This window comes from Oncorhynchus masou, chromosome 6, assembly GCF_036934945.1.
Source record: "Oncorhynchus masou masou isolate Uvic2021 chromosome 6, UVic_Omas_1.1, whole genome shotgun sequence".
NCBI lineage: Eukaryota > Metazoa > Chordata > Actinopteri > Salmoniformes > Salmonidae > Oncorhynchus > Oncorhynchus masou.
This window is the reverse complement of record NC_088217.1, coordinates 56,694,595-56,700,594: the sequence shown is the minus strand read 5'-3', so window position 1 is coordinate 56,700,594 and position 6,000 is coordinate 56,694,595.

Below are 6,000 nucleotides of genomic sequence, written 5' to 3'. Positions count from 1 at the left end.
CGTTCATTTTGACCCCACGGGGTGAGATCTTGCGTGGAGTCCCAGATCGAGGGAGATTATCAGTGGTTTTGAATGTCTTCCATTTCCTAATAATTGCTCCCACAGTTGATTTCTTCAAACCAAGCTGCTTACCTATTGCAGATTCAGTCTTCCCAGCCTGGTGCAGGTCTACAATTTTGTTTCTGGTGTCCTTTGACAGCTATTTGGTCTTGGCCATAGTGGAGTTTCGAGTGTTTGAGGTTGTGGACAGGTGTCTTTTATACTGATAACAAGTTCAAACAGGTGCCATTAATACAGGTAACGAGTGGAGGACAGAGGAGCCTCTTAAAGAAGAAGTTACAGGTCTTTGAGAGCCAGAAATCTTGCTTGTTTGTAGGTGACCAAATACCTATTTTCCACCATAATTTGCAAATAAATTCATTAAAAATCCTACAATGTGATTTTCTGGATTTTTTTCTCATTTTGTCTGTCATAGTTGAAGTGTACCTATGATGAAAATTACAAGCCTCTCTCAACTTTTTAAGTGGGAGAACTTGCACAATTTGTGGCTGACTAAATACATTTTTGCTCCACTGTACATGTTATTCAATAATTTCATCCAAACTGCTTGCGCCTGTCAATGAGCATCTGCATAGCTAGGAGCTAAAATATAACTTGGTTCTATTTTTTACACTTGATACGCTGCAAGTCCCTACTCTGCCAACTCATTGGTTTTTAGGAGCATAAACCCACATGGGTGATTGAAAGATGAACTGAGGTCCACACTCCAGTCCAGTTGGTACCTTAAAGTTGGTTGCCAACCGCCATATAAAGTCAAAATAAGAACAAGAATGAAGGAGGAGAGATTACTAGAAACGAACTCGGTTTACCCTTTTATCTATGGATTAATTGTTATAGTAAAGGACTTTGTGCATTTCAGGTCAAATAACAATCCAGTGTTTATATCCCAGGACAAATGAGCTAGCAACAGCAAGCTAGCTAGCTAAATTGCCATGAATGTTTAATGCATTTAGATCTGTCCCTAAACTAATATAGTTGGTTCAGAGTTCATTTTGATATTTCAAATTGCGTGTCCTGATCGTGTCTGGTGTGGATGGACAAAATCAACATGCGCGCAATGGAGGACACACGTGTGGGTTCTCGTCAGAATGCTGGTCTATACTGCTTTGGTGGAGGATGATGAAAAGGTTCCTATGGGTGATTGAGTACACCCTGTAGACGTGCAACTGTGAGAGTTGGAACTAAAGGCAAAATGGAATCAACAGATATTAGACCTTGAGCACAAGGAAATGGAAAGAGGTACAGGCAGACTAGAACAAGAACTAGGAGAACATGCACATACCATCTGATTAAAAGAGATGGAGCTGGAAGCGTGACAAAAAGAGATAGATCTGGAAGTACTCCGAATCAAATCAGGCCATCCTACACCCTCAACAGAGTTTAATCTTGGTCGGGAAACAGCCGGATTGTACCGCCTTTCAACAAAAAAGGAAATCGATGTATATTTTACCCTGTTTGAGCAGATTGCCACATCCCTCAAACTTCTACAAGATATTTGGTCACTGATCCTCCAAAGCATTCTTGTGGGAAAATCCCAGAAAGTGTACACCGCTTTATCTCGTGAACAGAGCTCAGATTATAACACTGTTAAAGCTGCTATCCTTCAAGCATATGAGTTGATCTCAGAGGCATACAGACAACAGTTCCATAAACTATGAAAGACCGAATCACAAAGCCATGTTCAGTTTGCAAGGGAACAAGCATGACTTTTTGATTGGTAGTGGGGTTCTCAAGAGGTCAAGGACCTTGAGGATTGAATTAAAGACACTCGTACTTCTCATGCAGTTTAAGAATTGCCTTTATGAAAGGGTTGGTACCTACATTTATGAGCACAAGGATCTCACTCCTGAGAAATCTGCAGTCTTTGCAGATGAGTTTGTGTTGACACATAAAACTACCTTCACAAATAAAGCACCCAGTAGTTATCATTACTCAAAAAGCAATCCAGAGAAGCCACGTCCTACTGTGAGGTTTCAGTCTTTTTTCAACAATCCCAAAAGATAAGGATCAGCAGAAAACTGGTTTGAAGTATCCACCAGTTTGTCATTACTGCTGTGACAAAGGACACAATGTCCTTCCGTGTTCAAAGTTGAAATAGAGAGAGAGGGAGAGAAAAAGCTGTTTCTTCTTATGGGAACCCTCCAGCTCATCAAGTCTCTGGTTGGGACTGGTGTATCACCTAAACAAGATTTTGGATCCGATGTGTATGAACCCTTTGATTCAGACGGTTTCGTGTCTCTGCCAAGTAGCAATTATGTTAAGCAGGCGGTAAGATACTGCGAGACATTGGGGCAGCCCAATCCTTTATTTTGGAGGGTGTTATGCCTTTGTCTGACCCTTCATCAACTGGTTACAGTGGGTTAGTGGACCTCAAGTCTAATCTTGCTTCTGGTTTCGTTGTCGTTGGAGTGAGGCCTAGCCTAGCAGTGAAGGGGGTCCCATTAATTTTGGGAAATGATTTGTCTGGAAGGAAGGTCATGCCAAATCCTCTTGTTTGTAATGAACCCAGAGTAGAGGAACCTGATCCCACCATGGTCGATCTGTCCAAGATGTTTGTGTGATCCTGATTTTAGTAAACCTCCTGAGTTGACCTCTCCTTTGAAAACCCCAAAGGTGAGCGAGTTTGTAGGACCACTGAAGACAGAGAGGGTCCCTGCAGTTGGCACATCAAAGTCTAGGAAGCAGCTCATTGCTGAACAGAGTAAAGATGTTTCCCTCTACAGACTCTTTTCTGAGAATCTGTTTGTCCGGAATATGATGGCGTTTGTGTGGGTTACTTTGACAGAGATGGTGTTCTAATGAGGAAATGGCATTCTCGCTCCACTTCTGGGAAAGACAATTGGTCCAGTGTATCTCAAATTGTCGTTCCAGTTACACTTTGACAATATATGCTGAGGTTGGCTCACGACGGTAGTATGGCAGGCCATCTTGGGGTCAACAAGACATATGACCATATCATGCGTCACTACTTTTGGCCTGGTCTGAAGCAGGATGTTGTGACTTGCTGTAAATCTTGTTGCATTTGTCAGAGGATGGGTAAACCAAATCAAGTTGTACCGGTTGCACCTTTGCAGCCTATTCCTGCTTTTGACAAACCTTTCAGCGAACTGTTCTGGTGGACTGCGTTGGTCCTTTGCCCAAACCAAAGAGTGGTAATCAGTTTCTCTTGACCGTCATGTGCGCTGCCACTAGATTCCCTGAGGCCATTGCACTGAGGAAAATCACAGCTCCCAGTATTGTTAAGGCCCTGGTAAAATTATTTTCAATGTTTGAACTTCCGCAAGTAGTGCATTCAGACCAAGGTTCGAATTGTATGTCAAATAACTTCCAGGAAGTGCTACAGCAGTTGGGGGTTTGCCCATTTTCCTTCTAGTGCCTACACCACAGAGTCTCAAGGTGTTCTTGAGAGATTATATCAGACTTTGAAGTCTATGTTGAGAGCTTACTGCTTTTGAGTTTGAGAAAGACTGGAATGACGGGATTGCTCTTGTGCTGTTTGCAGCATGGGAGGTTGTTCAGGGAACTCTCGGTTTTAGTCAGAATGAGCTCAAGCTAGGATATCACGTCAGAGGTCCTGAAAGAGAGGTTGTTGCAGGGCAACACCTTAAACACAAAAACACATCTGTTGGAGCATGTTAGCGCTTTCCGATACAGATTGAACCGTGCCTGTGAGTTTGCCAGTGAGAATCTGGAAAGGGCGCAAATTAAAAGGAAAGTTTGGTACAATCAAAAGGTTAGAAGCCGCACTTTAGATGTGGGTGACCTAGTCCTGTTTTTGTTGCCAGTTCTGCGGTCACAGTTGGAAGCTCGCTTTTCAGGCCATTACCCCATAGTGTAAAAAAAATGTCATTTGGATTAAATCATCAGTACAGGAAAAATAGTGTCTGTCATATCTGTGCCATGTCAACATGTTGAAACCATACTTCACCCTCTGTGATCGGGTGGAGACGTTGGTGGGGACCGGTAGTGATGTTCTGCCAGTGGCCACTGCTGTCACCATTGACAATAGACTTCCACTAGAGCACGAGGAAAGCTTAATACACCCTGTGCCTGTGGGGCGGCAGAGTAAAAAACACCTTGATGTATTTTTGACGCACTTGTCTCTGATATGCGTATTATTAAGTGAATCCCGAAAAGAGAGAAACTCCCAAGTGATGTGGAATTCATGCTTGAGCACAGCATTGCACAACATGGCAACTGTATTTGGAGTTCGCCCTGTATTCAGACCCCTTGACTTTTTCCACATTTTGTTACGTAACAGCCTTATTCTAAAATTGATGACATTGATTTTTTCCTCATCAATTTACACGCGCTACTCCATAATGACAAAGCAAAAACAGGTTTTTAGAAATGCTTGCAAATTTATAAAATAAAAAAACTGAAATATCACATTTACGTAAGTATTCAGACCCCAGCAATTACAGCCTTGATTCTTCTTGGGTATGATTCTACAAGCTTGGCACACCTGTACTCGGGGAGATTCTCCCATTCTTCTCTGTAGATCCTTTCAAGCTCTGTCAGGTTGGAACCACTATTTCCAGGTCTCTCCAGAGATGTTCAATTGGGTTCAAGCCCCGTCTCTGGCTGGGCCACTCAAGGACATTCAGAGACTTGTCCCGAAGCCACTCCTGCATTGTCTTGGCTGTGTGCTTAAGGTTTTTGCCTGGTTGGAAGGTGAACCTTGCCCCAGTCTGCAGTCCTGAGCGCTCCGCAGTTAGCTTTCAGTCATCTTTCCTCGATCCTGACTAGTCACCCAGTCCCTGCCGCTGAAAAACATCCCCACAGCATGATGCTGCCACCACCATGCTTCATTGTAGGGATGGTGCCAGGTTACCTCCAGACGGCACATAGAATGGCACATGATTCTGTCTATTGTTTTCGATGCTTTTAGAGTGACACTTCTGTTTTTAGTGGGAAATACCTGGAAAATATTAAACCCTACTGAGTACTGAGCTAGTTCACCTCAATGTGGGGCAACTAGCCCTTTAGTGATGTAACACAGGGCTGATGTATATCAGATAACTGGGTCTGTCTGTCATAATGGGATCAGCCTGGTGATTAAGAGTTATTTGAAGAGGCGAGCACATCCCAAGGCAAAAGCAGGCTTAACCGTAGGTCTTGTATGTTTACATTGGCTGTTGTATGTGTATATTGACAGAATTTGTTAGTGAATAATGGTGCACTAAGCTTAAGAGATAGGATCATATGTGCATGATTCAAATATTCTGTAATGTGTAGGCTATATAACATCTATATTTTGAACATATATTTGATTTATCTTTTCATTTGCATGCATGGTTGAGAAAAAGAGCCCAACATGGAATACTAGGTACATGCATGCAGGTACCTAGTATTATCTGTAAATAGCCCACCTAACTGCCTCATCCCCATATTGTTATTTATTTTTGCTCTTTTGCACCCCAGTATCTCTAATTAGGTTTCACTTTTCTTGCAGTTCTCTCATGTCAGGGAAGGGGTGGATAGGTCAACGAGACAGTGATAAACAGCTGACACTAATAGAGGGAAAGGAGGGAACAAGCATGCATCTTAGAAAGAAAGGTCATGTGGTAACACTAATTTACAGCCGCTTCAGTACTAGAAAGTAAAGTCCATTTTAGCAGCTAATCTTAATACCAGAAACATACGGTGGAAATACAAGAAAATCAAAGGGCTATCAAATGAAGATCAACTAACTATTATAAACTGTAAGACTCTATCCAAAGGTTGGAGTGATTATAGACTCCTGATTATAATGCACTCTTTCTCTCTCCCCCTCTCTCTTTCTCTCTCGCTCGTCCCCCCTTTCCTCTATCTCTCTCCCCCATTTCTCTCTCTCTCTCTCTCTCTCTCTCTGAATCCTTGAGAAGCACATCCAAGTCATTTAATAGTTGAGCTCTGTGGCCTGCAGGGATTTACCTTTCCATCATCAACAGTGGCCAG